Genomic DNA, 16,451 nt, shown 5'->3' with positions numbered 1-16,451 from the left:
TTGTAAGTATGTAAAAATTAATTACGTCTTTTTTTTTTTGCATTAAATTTCTAGTTTTAATTTAAACACCCTTTACAGTTGAATGTATTAGCTATATCAAAACGAAAGGGCGGCAAATTGAGGAACCGCCCCGGTTGTACACTGTAACTACGCCACTGAATAGGAGAACCTCTCCTCTGTTTTGGTACAAGAAATGGTACTAGTAGCTCTGGTAGGTACTGATATCTACTGCATGATTCATTAAAACTTTTTAATAAAAGCCACCGGAACTTTGAATGCGTTTCACTCAAAATTTGAAAATGTCACTGCCTCAAACTGTCCAATTTTCAAAAAAAAAAAGAGTTTTGTTTATCTATACAGCATAACTTAGAAAAAAAAATTCAATGAAAGTCTACCTAGGATCTATACTTTAAGCTTGTTTTATAAAAGAAACTAGGTCAAAAATCCATTTACATCCCTTTGCTTCTCACTACCTCATCTTTACCCAACACACAATCTGTTTTGCTTTCTTCTTTACTTTTTTAACTATCTTCTGGATTAGTTATTTATAAAAAAAAGAAAAGATGTTGTTAGTGCTGATTTACTTATAGCAGAGAGCATGGGAAGTAGTAAAAAACAATGAGAAAGAAAGCATAAACAGGAAATGAATGACTGCAAACGTTGACTTGCGGAAGTAGTCAGAAAAACTTGTTATCATTAAATTATCACTTGTGAAATAAAAAAATATGATAATTTTTCTTCTCTTGATGACTGGGAGCATGAATGCAAATTTTGTTTTAGCATTTACCTATCTCCTATTGTTTGTTAATTAGTAGGAAAGGATTAATCCCTTTTGACGACACTTCAAGAACCGAAAGGTTTTGAAAATGGTTCGTTTGCTTTAGGGACATCAGTGATTAGGGCATTAATCAAAGCAGCAAAAGTTCTTCTGGCAAATAAGTTAAGTTTCTTATTTGTTTTGGGTTTGATATCCACAAGAACCTCAACGGGCTGTGAAAGACCAAACGACCAAATTTGGTGCGTACCGTGATATTTTTCGGGCAGTTTTCGTATCAGATATGAAAAAAAGAACGCGTCCATGGGTGCTTCCAGAAATGTTTCAAAGAGGGTTGATTTTTTAACTTACCTTTTACTACATTTCTAATCTCACCATGGAGGGTAGGAGTATTATTCCTACATCCATGGATTACACTTGCTTGGAAGGGGGGGGGGGGACTGTCACAGCATTTTAATCTGAAATAACTAAAATATAGAGATTTAAGTAAAGATGTCATAAAACCTATTCCTTTCCTTTTTCGTTGAAAGAAGAATTCTAAAATTGCGTTTTACAACTTCAATTTCGTAACAATTCCGGTGGAATGATTCAAAACTCCATGCCCGTCACATCATCGAAGGTCGTCTAAAATTGCACCGTTTTAAGCTTCAGTTTCGAAAAATCACCGGCGGAAAGCCACTGATTCCACTCTTTCCCCTAACACTTCCTGAAATATCTACAATCGCGTCTTTAAGACTTAAATTTTGCGAAATGCGCAGAGGAAGACCTTCAAATACCTCCTCCTGACATGGTCAAAGATCATCTCATCTAACATTACCTTTTTGAAACTTCAATTCCGAAAAGATTCTGGGATGCGAATTTTAACCCATTCCTTTACTTACCGTCATCAAAAATTGACTACACTTGTGTTTTAGATCTTCAACTCGGAAAAGCCGGCGCAGAGTTCCTTGAGGGAGGGGCGATCGCCCGCATCGCCCTTTCCTTGTATCCGTCCTCGAACACTTCTTGCAAATTGTAGAGGGTCTAACAATGTGTCAGAAGAATTACTTTATCGCCTTTTATCTAACGGTCCTTTTTTAAGTAACGGTTGAGTTACCAGGATTTGAACTGGGAACATTCAGGGTGGTCATTCCAAACTCGTCAGCTTGCGAGATCGAGATTCTCGCTCACGTGATCGGTTGTGACGTAGAAGTGTCGCAAAGTAGTATTCTAATCTACTCGAACTTAGCTTGCGCCTAGGTTCGAGTAGATTAGAATACTACTTTGCGACACTTCTACGTCACAACCGATCACGTGAGCGAGAATCTCGATCTCGCAAGCTGACAAGCTTGGAATGACCGCCCTGGTCCTGAGTCTATCGTGTTAGTACGCCACTAAGAGTCAAACAAATGTGTCATAAATTTCGGAGATTGTCTTTTTGAAGATTAATAATTGACAAGAGTCGACATTTGTTTAATTTTCTGAGGAAAAATACTACACTCTATATCATTCTAGATTTAAAAAGTCGGACAAACATGCTTTCTTTAGTGGATTTGAGACATTCAGTTCTTGAAGATGTGATCCCCAACACCATTGTACATAAAGTCTTCCCCTTTAGAACCTGAGATGGCGCTGTAATGTTTTGTTCTCAAAATCAAATTTTTGAACTTTGTAACTGGTTCTTTGGACTATGGATTTTCTTGAATTTGTGTGACATGAATTTTGAAAAATATGATTTCCAAGTGCACAAATTCTGTACAACTCTAGGTTTCAATCATCTACACTCTAGTCACCACTTCAACCATCACCATTTTTCAATACACCACTTAATTTGAGACATCTAAGTATTGGCACTACAATTGCCCTCAATATGCAAAACACTTGAACCTTTTGAACCTGGGTTGACACAAACAATATTTTATTCTTTACAGCCAGGGTTAACGTAATAGGGAAGTTGCAACCTATTAAACGTTCCTATTTTGACAATTGGATATTGTTAATTGACCCTCAAAACTAAAAAATTCACCATCGCCGAATTTTAAAACACCATGATTGATTTTAAATGAATTTTTAAAAATCCACGCGCAAAAGTGCGCTCTTCTGAAACGTCACGAGCTTACGTCACAGGGCACAAATGGGCAGCCTTCCGCCGAAGATCCCTTGTTTTCGCTATGGACATTTTGAACGCGCTGATATTTTTATTTTTTAGAAATTCAATAATTCTTTTGAACACACTATGGAGAACGGATTCGTTAAAGCACAATCTAATAATCTTCCTCAAGTAACATCAATGATGGTATTCGAATATTTCCGAGAGGATGAGAGGTTTACTGTTTCAAAAACGCAAGAATTTAAATGCGAGGAGGTAAGCCTTACGTTTCGTCTTCGAAGTCAACTGCACTTCCTTCGTCTTCTCCTTGTCAGCTGAGCGTTGCTGAAGAGCGCATTACGTCATTGCCTGTGCCATCTGACGTCACAATCGCTTGAACTTTAAAAATTAATTTAAAAAAAAACTACTTATCGTATCGCAAAAGCTTTTCACCTATGATGTTCATACATGTTACTCAATCATATAAAAATAAAATTGAAAAATCGAAAACTTCCCTATTGGCGATTCTTCGAACTGGGCATTTCTTCGTTTTTTGCCTACTTTAAATTCCGGAATATGAGTCCTTTCCAAATGCTAATATGTGTTATGGGTCAAAATTTTCACCCATATTATGACATCCTGAGGATGAAATACTTTGTGTTCAAATACCGTACCATCCCAGGTTCAAAATGTCAAGTTGGGGCAAACCCAACCTGGCAGAGTCGTAATGCTCTGATTAGGTTCTGCGTAGCCATCACAATGCTGCCAGGTAAGGTTGGCCCCAACTATAGTTAGAATTTGAGCTCTTAAAGCTAAAATAACCCATACTCTGTACAATACCTGAACGTACATGAAATACACCGCCAGTACTCACATGTAAATTTACTGAAAATACCTGAACGTTTAGAACCCGGGTTGGCCCCACGAATATTTTGTTCTCAAAAGTCAAGATGTCTTCGGACTAAGGCCTGAAATTTGTACAGCATACAGTTAGGGAAATACGTCAGTTCTAATAGTTAATAATTTAGATGGTCAACATTCGCATCCGTCTTCTGAAGACCAACTACTTCGTACACGAATATTGTAAACTATAGTATTCGTCTCTTACTCAATATTAAAGACATTACAATATTCGATATTGTGACCTGTAATATCACGGGTTCATAAAGTTAACCCATGTCTTCAACTTTTTATTTCCTTTTACAATAAAAGGAAGTATTGTATTCGCGAAAAAAATTTCATCCAAAAATAGGCCTTAATTTCCATTTCGCTCAGCCCCAAATGAATGTTGAGTTTTTTTTTCAACCCGACCACACGTGGATATGTGCCTAGGAACGTACAGACACCCAAAATATCTATTTTGACGATCCCCGAGTTAATTACAACGAGTTTTTTCGTGACGTCTGTATGCACGTATGTATGTGCGTACGTGTGTATGTATGTCGCATAACTCAAGAACGGAATGTCCTAGAAAGTTGAAATTTGGTACGTAGACTCCTAGTGGGGCCTAGTTGTGCAGATTCCTTTTTGATTGCATTCGGATGCTCCAAAGGGGGTCTTTTGCACCTTTTTTTGGGGGAAATCATTGTTAATTTCGATGTAAACTCAAGTGGTGTTATAATTTGGCTGACACCTGGCGATATATCGCCAGTCTTTTGGTCGCCAAGTTTTATCGCCTTGGCGACAAATTTGGCGATTATTTTTGTTATTTTTTTATTTTTATTTTTAAATCTCGTTTCAATTTGACCATTGTTCGTGATATTTAGAGAGTAAACTAATTGAATCATATTAAAACTGCCAATAATGAGAAAATGACATTAAATTGGAGTAAAATGAAGTCATGTGATCCACACATCAGCTCGTTTCATCTAATGATTTCAAGTCAAAAATGACGGGAGAAAAGCACATAAGCACACACAGCCGTATTACTCTCACGGGCATCTGAATGGGAGGTCACTGTTTCCGAAAAAAAATCCTAATTTAGCAAATTTTGCCTGACAATTCGGCAAATTTGGAGACATAATTGCAATTTTTAAATGCCCGAATGTTCCTTTTCATCTGATGTACTATGCATTCCCGTATTTTATCATTCGGCAAAATTTTTAGTTTCATTCGGCAAACCGAGAATTTCCGCTCTCCTACAAATTTAAGTTCGAGGCTCCCGAAAATACTCTGATAATCATTGAAACGTATTAGTAGTCAAGTATCTTCGTTCAGAAAAGTTAAGATTTAACCAGTAAAGTAGGTTTATTTATCAAGATATCTGAAGACCTCAATTTCTTTATTTCAGAGTGACGTGGGAACAAAGGCCCTTCGATTAACACGGTTTTGAATTTCAAAATTCTTCGTTCAAACACCGCTTGGATTTTTATCTATTCAAAGCAACTTCTACTGATGCCATTCGATTTCGCATACAACTAATCACCATTATTGGAATTTATACCACGAAATGTGTCCGTGTCCTATCGTTAAATATTTGTGAATGTTTATTTCATCTGTTGCTGTAAATAAACATTTAGTATCCCGGAAAGTACATAGCAGACATTTTTTGAATGTTGCATATTTGAGGAATTTTTGAATTTATGAAACTAAGCAGGGAAATAAAAATAATGACTTTTTATGCAGAAAAATGCCTTTAGAAGCCATAAGTATCATAAGTGGCCGTAACCAGTAGCGCACCTACGGGGTCTGGCGCCCCTGCTGAACTTCCGATGGGAAGTCACCAGAGGTCCTTGTGACCTCCCCCATCCCCCAAAAAATTTTACGGAGGGGGAGGGGATATTTGATTAGTTTATTCGTCAAATTAGGAGACAGTTTTGCAACTTTAATATTCTTATTTTATTTTTTAAAATTGTTTTCAATGATGCCCGATGTTCCTTTGCAGTAGATGTTAGGTAGTATGCATTGTCTATGTGTGCATGATCGAATTTTATCATTCGATGTACTTGGAATTTCATTCGGCAATTCGAGAATTTTCCCCTTCCCAAAAGTTTAAGTTTTACATAAATTCAATAAAACCAGTTATATTTGCTATTCGTTAATAAATATAAATAATGTACGTTCTTGCCAAATGAGAATAAACATTTTTCTATTTCCGTTTATAGCAATGTACTTATATATTTTTTCAAAACAGCTTGAACTTTTAGTGCATTTTAAACCACTAGGAGAATGTACAATAAACTTAATTTACATATTTTTTAAAAGAAAGAAAGAAACCTTAATTTTTATTTTTTAAATAAAAATCAAAGCATTTAAAAAAATCTAGAAAACAAGGGAAGTCAAGCAAATACAGAAAGCATTGCTAATCAGAAATTGACTAAAAAACATGACCTTTTGCACACAGGTAAAATAAAATTACTATATATTCGCTAATTAAGGCCTCCTAATATTTTGTTCAAATAAGACTTTTTATGCTTGCATTATTTATTATATTGAAAAAGAAAAATGCTTAGCCTAAGAAAAACAATCCACTTCAAAGTATACACTAAAAAATGTCGTCCCTTCCCCGAAAAACAAAGGAATCATCCGGCATAGAACGCTCTCAAACAAGCCATTCCCTGGTGTGTATACATGAATGAGAATAAAGTTTCACTATAGGGGTAAAATTCTCTCTTTTTTTTTTTTTTTAGAATTAAGGATTGTTTCATTTTTTGCTTTGGCTCTTTTTCTTGCGAGGGTGTTTTTTTTTTTTTCGAATAAAAGAATTTTTTTTTCTTACATGATCAATTCTTTAAGAAATTTCATTTCTTTTAATCCGGCGAAATGTCGCCCCTTTGGCTGCTGTGCCCCTGGCAAGAGCCACTCCTACCAACCCCTTAGTACGCTACAACGACTATTTACTATGTGAGGGGGGATCATTATTTAAAGAAAACATCCACACAGAGTCAAAAAATATTAATATTAACTACACATAAGGTTTATAAAACAAATAAAGTGAAAATGCACAAAAAATTAAAAATTTCTTAGAGACATTTTTTTTCCTTTATGCCTCAAAATTTCTTCTAGCTATTTTAAGTCACGATTTCCAAAAATGTCCATATTTTTCATTTTCATGACTAAAAATCCACGAAACACATTCCATAAAAAATTTCATCGAAAGCCAAAAATTGTAAATCAAAATTCCATACAAGTGTTTTGAAATTAACAGAAACCTTTTTTTCAAACAAAAATATATCAGTCATGGCAGGTCCCGGGGGTGGAGTGTCACTGTGACCTTCAAAAAAAAAAAATCCGTATTCGGCAATATCTGTCGAACGATCTTCAAATGTGGAAAGAGCATTAAAAAAATTGAATTTTGTAATGCTTTTAATTGCAAAAATTGCATTAAAAAACTCTTTACATTAATGACTTAATTACTCTTCTCGTCAGATGAAAATGCGTGTATGCCATTATTTCATCATTCGGCAAATTGAAAAATTTCCCGAATCCGAAAATTGAGGGTCTGGGCGCCCCTTATATCACGGTACGAATTAGTGATGGGCATAATCGAGTTCTCATAATCGAATCACTCGATTATTCAAGATCATTCGAGAACTCGATTACCACGAGTTCTCGATTATCGTATCTCAAGTTCTCGAGCGATGAACTTCTCGAGTACTCGATTATCACTTTTCGAGTTCTCGAGCGATGAACTTCTCGAGTTCTCGAATATCACTTTTCGAGTTCTCGAGCGATGAACTTCTCGAGTTCTCGATTATAACTTTCTGAGAACTCGAGCGATCAACTGCTCGAGTTCTCGATTGTCACTTTCCGAGTGCTCGAGCGATCAACTGCTCGAGTTCTCGCTTTGAACTTCTCGAGATGTTGAGTTCTCGAGATATTGAGTTCTCGAGATCTTGAGTTTTCGAGATGTCAATCACTCGAGCAGTGTATTCTTCGATCGATTTCATAATCGAATGAAGCTCTCAATATAGTTGACTTCTGACAAGGGTGCCCACCTATGGAGGGGGGGGGGGGGTCATGGCGCAGACATTGACATTTTTAGGGGAGTGTTTTAAGGGGTATTTTTCTCATTTGTTGGGGGGGAGGTCTCTGCGATATTGAGGGTGGGGGGGGGGGGAGGCTTGACCTCAGGGCGGGTGGGCACCCTTGCTTCTGAAGTGTTTTAGTTGCAGGGGCGGATCCGTCATTTAGGCGGTCGAAGGGCTGGCTTTGAAAAGTTAATGATTTTACTTATGAATGAGCATGGTTTTTTTCTGTCTTCCGAAAAAATTTGCATTGAAACCTTTTAACCCTTCCCCCAGAAAGACGGGCTGCGCTGAGGAGCCCACACACTCTCAAAAATGGACTTTCAAATTTGACGAAATTTTCTTCGTTTTTGACGAAACCACTTCCAGGGATATGCTCCGAGCGAACATTTCGTCAAATTGAAGAAACTGCTTTTGTTAGTGGTTTGAGGATGCGAATTTCGTCAAATGTAACAAAATATTTCTTCATTCTAGTTTCGTCAAATTAACAATCATTTTCGTAGTTTTGAGAGCATTAGTTTCGTCAAATTAATTTCGTCATATATGAGGACGTTAATTTCGTAAATTTTTAAGAAAATTTATTTCCTTTTTTTTTATCTTGGATCACATTAGTTTTTTTCTTTTATTTTTCAGAATACAGTAGAACCTCGTTAATTCGAACACGCTTAAAGTAAATAATTGATAAAATGAACTTTTTTGCAATCCTTGCCTTATTGTTTATTGGTTTTCGGAAAAAGCGAATCACGTTTTTAATCGATTTTAATGGTTCCTTTAAGTTCGTTATAACGAGGTTCGACTGTATTTTATAAGATTCGTGTGCGTGTGATCAAATTGTAACTTCAGAAGCTTACCACCGTAGTTTCCCATTTTAATGCATATAGTCACTTTCACAGGCCCGTCATTTATGGGGTCAGGGGGTCAATTGACGCCCCCCCCCCCCCCATCCCGTCTTGATTTTTGAACATTCATATTTTTACACATGACTGGCCGTCGTTTTACTTGGTTTTCTGTAAAATTTTTATTGAGTGCAGGACTCTTTGCCATATTTGGGAAAAAAAATTGAAATAACGGGCCTGCAGCCCCCCTCCCCCCCCCATCAAAAAAAAAAAAAAAAGACAAGTAATTGTTGAAAAAAGAGGCACATAAAATATGTCAAGCAAATTTTTATTTATGTAAAAATGCAAACAAACAACTTCTTAAAAAAGGTAAAACAAATCATTGCAGATTAAACTCCCCATAGTATCTAATTAAACCCCCATAATGGGGGTTTTCTTTCAAAAAATCTAATTTTTGTCGGATATTTTCCAAATTTGGCCCAGAGGTTCGTTATTGGAGGCTCGAGAATTCACACAAGGTCGTTTATGTCTCTTTATGTGGGGGGGGGGGGGGGGAGGACAAACAATCCCGCATTGAGGGTTCTTCGTATTAAAAAAAAGTTTTTGTCCGATCTTTTTTAAATTTGCCACAGAGGTTTTTAGATGCTCAAGAATCATGCAGGGTAGTTTTCATCACTTTATAAGGAGGGAGGGGGGGGGGGGCCTTGAAAAAAATCTAATTTTTGTCGGATTTTTCCGAAATTTGGCACAGAGGTTCTTTGATGCCTGGGGATTCAGGCAGGGTAGTTTTTGTCCCTCTTTGGGGGGGGGGGGAGGCAACCCCTATGGTAGTTTTCCTACAAAAAATCCAGTTTTTATTGGATCTTTCCGAATTTGGCCCAGTTTCGTTATTTGATGCTCAGGAATTCTCATAGGGTGGTTTTCATTCCACTGTGGGGGGACAACCCCCATACGGGGGGGGGTTCTTATTTAAAAACAGTTTTTATCATATCTTTTCCAAATTTGGAACAGAGGTCCTCTGATGCTCGGAAATTCACACATGGTAGTTTTCAACCCTCTATGATGGGGGGTGGGAGCAACCCCGCATCGGGGGTTCTCCTTATATAAAAAAAAAGTTTTTGTCCGATCTTTTCTAAATTTGCCATAGAGGTTCTTTGATGCTCAGGAATTCAAGGAGGTTAGCTTTCGTCACTCTATAAGGGGGGGGGGGGGCAAACCCGATGGGGGTTTTCCTTGAAAAAATTCATTTTTTGTCGGATCTTTCCAAAATTTGGCATAGAGGTTCGTTCATTGATGCTCAGGAATTCTCATAAAGTAGTTTTCGCGCCGCTATGGGAGACTATCACAAAATGGGGGGTTTTCTTATAAAAAACCAGTTTTATCAGGACTTTTCCAAAATTGTCACACATGTCTTTTGACGCTCGGGAATCCCCGTTTTCGTCCCGCTATGGAGTGGGAAACCATGTGTGTGTCGGGGGGGGGGGGGTCTTATATGAACCCAGTTCTCGGCTGATCTGTTCCAAATTTGGTACATTTGTCTTTTGATGCTTGGGAATTCCCATATTGTAGTTTTCGTCCCGCTATGTGTGCCAAACCTCACGGGAGTTTTCCTTATAAAAATCCAGTTTTCGTCGAATCTTTTCAAGATTCGGCCCTGATGTCTTTGATGCTGGAAATCCACATAGGATAGTTTCCCATGGGGTAGTATTCATATGGGGTACTACCCCATGTGATTAAAGGACCTATGTGCCAAATTAGAAAAAGATCTGACAAAAGCCTGGATTTTTGTACGGAAAACTCCCCTAATGAGGGAGGGGGGGGGGTGCCCCTAAAGCGCGAAGAATATTTCAAACTGTTTGGACATCGCGATGTAAGGATGGCGATGCATCACGATGTAGAAATTCCTACATCGCCCTGTCCTACTGGGAATATAAAAGTGCTACTTCCTCAGCAGACATTGGGTTCTGAAAAATAAATCATGTGCCACTTTTATGCACAGTTACATCGATATATGCTCGGGAGAAATTTGCTGGGGATTTTCTTCTTCATTGCATTGCATGAAAAAATTCCAAAAAAAAAAAAAAAGATTTTTATCCAACTTATACCACAAATTTCAAAGAAAAAGTACAATAAAATGGACAACTTTAAGTTAGTATATCTTTGTTCTAAAATTAGATACAGAAAGTAAAATTAGATTATAGCTTAAGAAAAAGCTTACCTTTTTCTTTTTCCAATCAGTTATTTGTTTTATTAATTTTGCTTGTATGTAGAATGTTTATTTGGCCAAATTTATGTTTAATACAGGAACTTTATTATTGCATGCATTTAATGCTTCATACTTCGAAAACAATTCTCTGCCAAAATTGCGAAAGGTATTTAAAAATATGAATCTTAAAAAAATGCAGATGTGAAATAAATCTTTTGGTAAAATTAATTTAGTGTAATGCTTGTTAAATAATTATAAAATATACCTTTGCTTTTTACCTCTAAGTTTTTATTATTATTTCCAAACATGTGTAACATGAAATCAATGTATAATATACGAACACTCTGAATATTGTTATAATTATGGAAACAATCTTCGTCTGTCTTGGTTCTGATTATCTCCATGGTGTTGGATCCATCCTAAAGAGTTTTAAAAAGAAAATATATGTATAATAAGTAAATGTGTAACTCCATGGGTGTATGCCCTCATGCACATTGATTTTTTTTCTATTTCGAGGCAAGTTTTACGATTAAATGCAGCAGCTTATTTCTGAAATAAAGCATTTTTCCACAATTTCTTTCAAAATTGTTCCCCTTTAGTTAAAAAGCTACGATTCTCTTGTGACTTTAAGGAGCATCTGATTTCATTTTCATATTTTTCAAAATATGATTACTTCGACGGTGACAACTATTTTTCCAAGCAGATTGCAAGAGTGAGTTATTTTTACAGCGGATGGGCAAAATTTTTATTTAGGCAGACAGACAATGATTTCTCTCAGTTGGTATCTGAAATTAATTTTTGAATAGCGTTCTGGAACTAGAGTTTCTTCAATTTATCGACAATCAGCATTACTTAGCCATTGAACTAGTTAATTCCTTTGCATTTCAAGTCGTAAATTTTCATTTTTTTTCGAGCTATAAAAAAAAATCAAGGGTGTGACAATTGTTGATCTGTGATTTTTTTTAAATTTATTTTTTATTTCAGCCGACAGTCAAAATACACCGTTTTCTTTCGACTTTCGTTTTCAGATTTGCAGTTTTCTTGACGAATGTTTTCTGAAGTACTCCCTCCACCACAAATTAGTTCTATTAAGATACTAACAAATTAAGTAGTACTGAAACTGATGATTACGATTTATTTTTACTTTTTTTTTAGAAATTTTATTGTGTTATGTTATCAATAAGTAACATTTATTTACCGAGCCTTACCTCCTTAAACCACTACCAAATCAGAGTCAAAAGCCAAGGGCTCTAACACTCGATTAATTGATAGTATAGTACCTTGAAATCTTTAAAAAATATTCAAACAAAATCATAAAAGCGTCAGAATTAATCACTTGTGCAAAAATATTCAAACGTCGCTCTACTAGTTTGAGACGGAGGGAGTATTACCAAGGAAGTATTACCTTTTCCCCAAGCATATTTGATTTCTAAAATATGTAATTTTCACGCAGTAAATAAAAAACATGCCAAGGGAGAAGAGTTGCCAAAGACAGGGGAAACCCAATAACATAGTGCTTTTCTTTGTTTGTGTCTTGAGAACTAATTGACAAATATCGATGGATTTTCTTTTCTTTTTTATTATCCTTTCAATTTTTCAATTAAAGTATAGCTGTTCGGTTAAAATTTCAGATATTTTACTCTGCATCCAGCAAAAATCACAACTGTAATTTACATTTGGATTGATTGGTAGTTCATCTATAAAATGCTTCTTAGTCTGGTTTCATGTAGACCCGGATTTCTCATTTTTTGTTGACATTACTTTGAAACGTGAAACATGGCAATAAAATTAATGCTGCATTAATTTTAGCCGTAGAAACTATGTATAATATAAAAACTCATAATTATCAAAAATCATGTAACACAAATTGACATAGGAAAACTTATAAATTTAGTGTATTAAGTGTGGAAATAAACAACAAAAAATGCTTATCATTATTATTTTCAAAACATGCTACTATATATGTATTTTTTTTTTAAATCGAGGTTAAACATTAAAACTCTATTTTCATTAATTTATTTAATTTGCGGAAAAATTGAAGAAAATATTGAAAATATTCTGCTGAAATATCAAGCACTAAGATAGAGTTCTTTACGGAAATTAATACCTTCTCTAACTTAAAATGATTTGTATTAAATTGATATTTACTTTACTTCATGTTTTATGCAAGTAAAAAAAAAAAAGGGCTCTACAAATAATGAACATAAGCACTTATTGCTAGAAACATCTGCCGTAGGGAAAGAGATTATATAAACAACATGGGGTAAGCATTTATAAGTCCTGTCTACGAGCATTAAAAAAAAAAAGAGGGTATCATTTCGGATCCAAAAGCTGATATAAGCGATTTGCATTTATTTTTTATTGTATCAAGCGCTTTTTTTCTTCGAGTTTCATCGGTTTTATTCAAAGATTGCTAAACAATTATTTTAAAATATTTTCTACGAACACTTTTGTGTTATAAAGTTCTTGATACTTTTTGATTATTAATTTCTTCAAAATCATATTTTATTTTGCTATTAAAATATTTCATGTAGTTTTGTAATATTGTTTACCCCATTCCAAAATATTAATTTTTACTAATGGGTAGAGCAATATTTCATTGAAAATGATAAGTGTACGAACACTTTTGGGAGCAACTGTATAAATTATAACATTGAATAAAACATTACATGTAGAGTGGCAGAAGAAAAAATATCAATACTTATTGGAGAATGGGTACATATTTGTTTAAGAAAATAAAAATGCACAGTGAAAAAAATTTGAACTATTAAACTAAAAAATACACTTTGTTTTACAGAATTATTTTTGTAAAATTCATGGAGAAGAATGAAAACACATAACCATGCAATATATTCAACGTTGAAATTAAAAGCTTCAAAGTTCTATGCCTTTTATAAAAGCGCTATATTTATCATCTGCGTTAATTTAGCTACGGTGGAATTTTTTTTGTAAGTTTAAATTTGTACAAATTCTGTGGTCATGTTTGACTTTTTTTTTTAACGAAATAAAGGAAGTTCGTTTTTGGAAAATAATGTCAATAAACCAACATTTCCTTTTGCAAATAAAAAAAAAAACAACGCTAGTTAAGCCTAACGTGGAGGTGACTCAAAGTTAGTTCAAAAAACACACAGAGTTCCAAACCTAATCGAAAGGTTCGTTTTCAAATTTAATGTGTTTTAAACACAACTATAAACACAACACTAAACAAAAATGTAACAATAAATAAAAGAAAAAGCACATTGCACATACAAATTTTAATAAATACTAACCTTTTTTTAAGAATCCTTTAGGATAATTTAACGAGCAAGTACGAGACTGAAACGAAAACTCCCAGAATGCACTGCAATATGACGAAATCGGGACGAAATAATTTCGTCAAAAAGTTGAGATTTCTGGTTTTGTCAAATATCACGTGATTTGGTGACGAAAGAATCGTCGAAAATAACGAAATAGTGCTCGAGGATTGCCAAATCGTCAAAATTGAGCGTTTCATTTTTGACAGTGCAGGGGAGGTGGGTCATTGCGAAGACTGCGCCATTGAAATTCCTAATGGACGTTAGACTTTTTTAGGGAGTGTCCTTCTTGAGGGGGGAGAGAGGATCCCTAATTTTAAAAAGTGTGCCAGCACACTTGAGGAATAGGTACCCTTGCGATCTAAATGGTATTACAATCAAATAATTGCCTTTCGAATGTTTCATTCGAATAGTGTTATAATTGAAGGCATACTGTTGAATGCTTGATTATCAAATGATTCTTTGGGAATGCTTGGTAGTCTAATGATATGTTTTGAGCGAAAGGTGTTAATGAATGAACACATGGACGGGTCTGTGGGAGACATGTGTTGTGTGTCCCGGTGGTGGAAGTAAAGGTTGGAGGCGCTTATAAGGTTCTAACTTGAGAGACCTTAAAAGTAAAGTCAAAGGCCTTAAAAGTAAAGTTCGGGTAAAAAGGGGGAATACTTAAGTTGAAAACCTGAGGGGATGTCTTCCCCCTTACGTTCACCTTCGACTATACGATTGGGTAATGATACAAGTGTAATAGGCAATAACAAACGTTTTAGAGCCCAAATATACACTGTAAAAAAATTCCGAAACGTTACTGGGTATTTCCGTGTCACGTTTCGGGATTTTAATGGTTTTTATGCACTTCCTGGAAAAATTAAGTATTCTTGACAAAAAGTTTCCTGAATTGCTACAAATCGCAAGAATGCAGACTTTTCACTGTTGTGAAAAATATTTTTAGCTCCCAGTTTAGAGATTAATTGAGCGTATTTATAAAGTGTATCGGCTTTGCTTCAAATACGGCCCGTCCCTGCTAATTAAACTCCCAAAGGGAGCGAAAAAGTGTGGACTGCATTGCTTTGCAAGATTTGCAGGCAAGTAAAATTCTCGTTACTTACTTGCAATTCTGGCATAGCTTTGTCCATGTTTGCAATAATGCTCTTTTAATTTTCTTGATAAATCAGAATGATGCCAAGATATTATTTTCACGGACACGACTGGCTTAAACGGGACGATTTCTGAATTTTTCAGTAGGCTTCCAGGATAATATTAGGAAGGTTACTAAATTTTAGCGGAAAAAGTTCATGGAATTTGCAAGATATGTTACTGGCAGATATTGGGCACATCAGCTGCCCATTATTTTCCAGGAACGTTTCTGAATCGTTTTTACAGTGTACAGATCACTGCAGACACATGTTTCGGGGTTTCAAGGAACCCTTTTTTCAACGCAAAATAGTGAGATTGTGGATGTAAGGACATTACTGGATGTCTTTACGGACCATTCATTAATTACGTAAGGGTCCCGAGGGGGTGGGGTTGGAAAAATGTCTACATACTTGGGGGGGGGGGGGAGAGGGATTCAAACGCATTCTTACGCAGTATTTTCCAAGCCGATGTTTCTTTTGCGTCTGGAAAATAAAAACGTATTAGGATGACTGTTTTTTATTTGTTTTACGAAGAATTAATAATGTAAAACATAATAAAAGAATTGCACTATGTATGGCATGTTTTATTTTAACTACTATCGCATCATATACAAAAAAAAAAAATGTCGGAAACACATTCAGTCTAGATTCCAACTTTTTAGTAAATATTTCTTCACACAAAAAGGTTTAATTTAATAATAGTGAATTAAATTTCGATTCCAGTGATATTAGATTGGTTATTTCATTATTTCGAAAAACGAAATGGAATCTTACGTAAGAATAGGGGGAGGGGTTTGAAAAACCTTACGTACCCTTACATGGGGGGAAGGGGTTCAAAATGGCCAAATCATCTATATGTAACAAAGGAATGGCCCGTTATATGTAAAAGCTTACTATTTTGTTGAAAAAAGGGTACCTTAAAACTCCAAAACACGTTTCTGCAGTACTCTGTATATTTGGGATACAAAACGTTTGTTATTTCATGTTACTTCTCGGCACAAAGGTACTTAATTATTTCTTAATAAAACAAGTGGTTAACTTCTCGTGTAATTCATTCCTATGGGTGCAAATAAGAGGGGAGGGGGGGGGGAGTTTTGACGTAAAATGCGGGATTGTAATTTTCAGGGGATTTTGTCTCTTTTGGGGGTTGTGCACTTGGGAGAAGAGCTTCAT

This window comes from Uloborus diversus, chromosome 9, assembly GCF_026930045.1.
Source record: "Uloborus diversus isolate 005 chromosome 9, Udiv.v.3.1, whole genome shotgun sequence".
In the NCBI taxonomy this organism is placed as follows: domain Eukaryota; kingdom Metazoa; phylum Arthropoda; class Arachnida; order Araneae; family Uloboridae; genus Uloborus; species Uloborus diversus.
Note: the sequence above shows the minus strand (reverse complement) of the source record.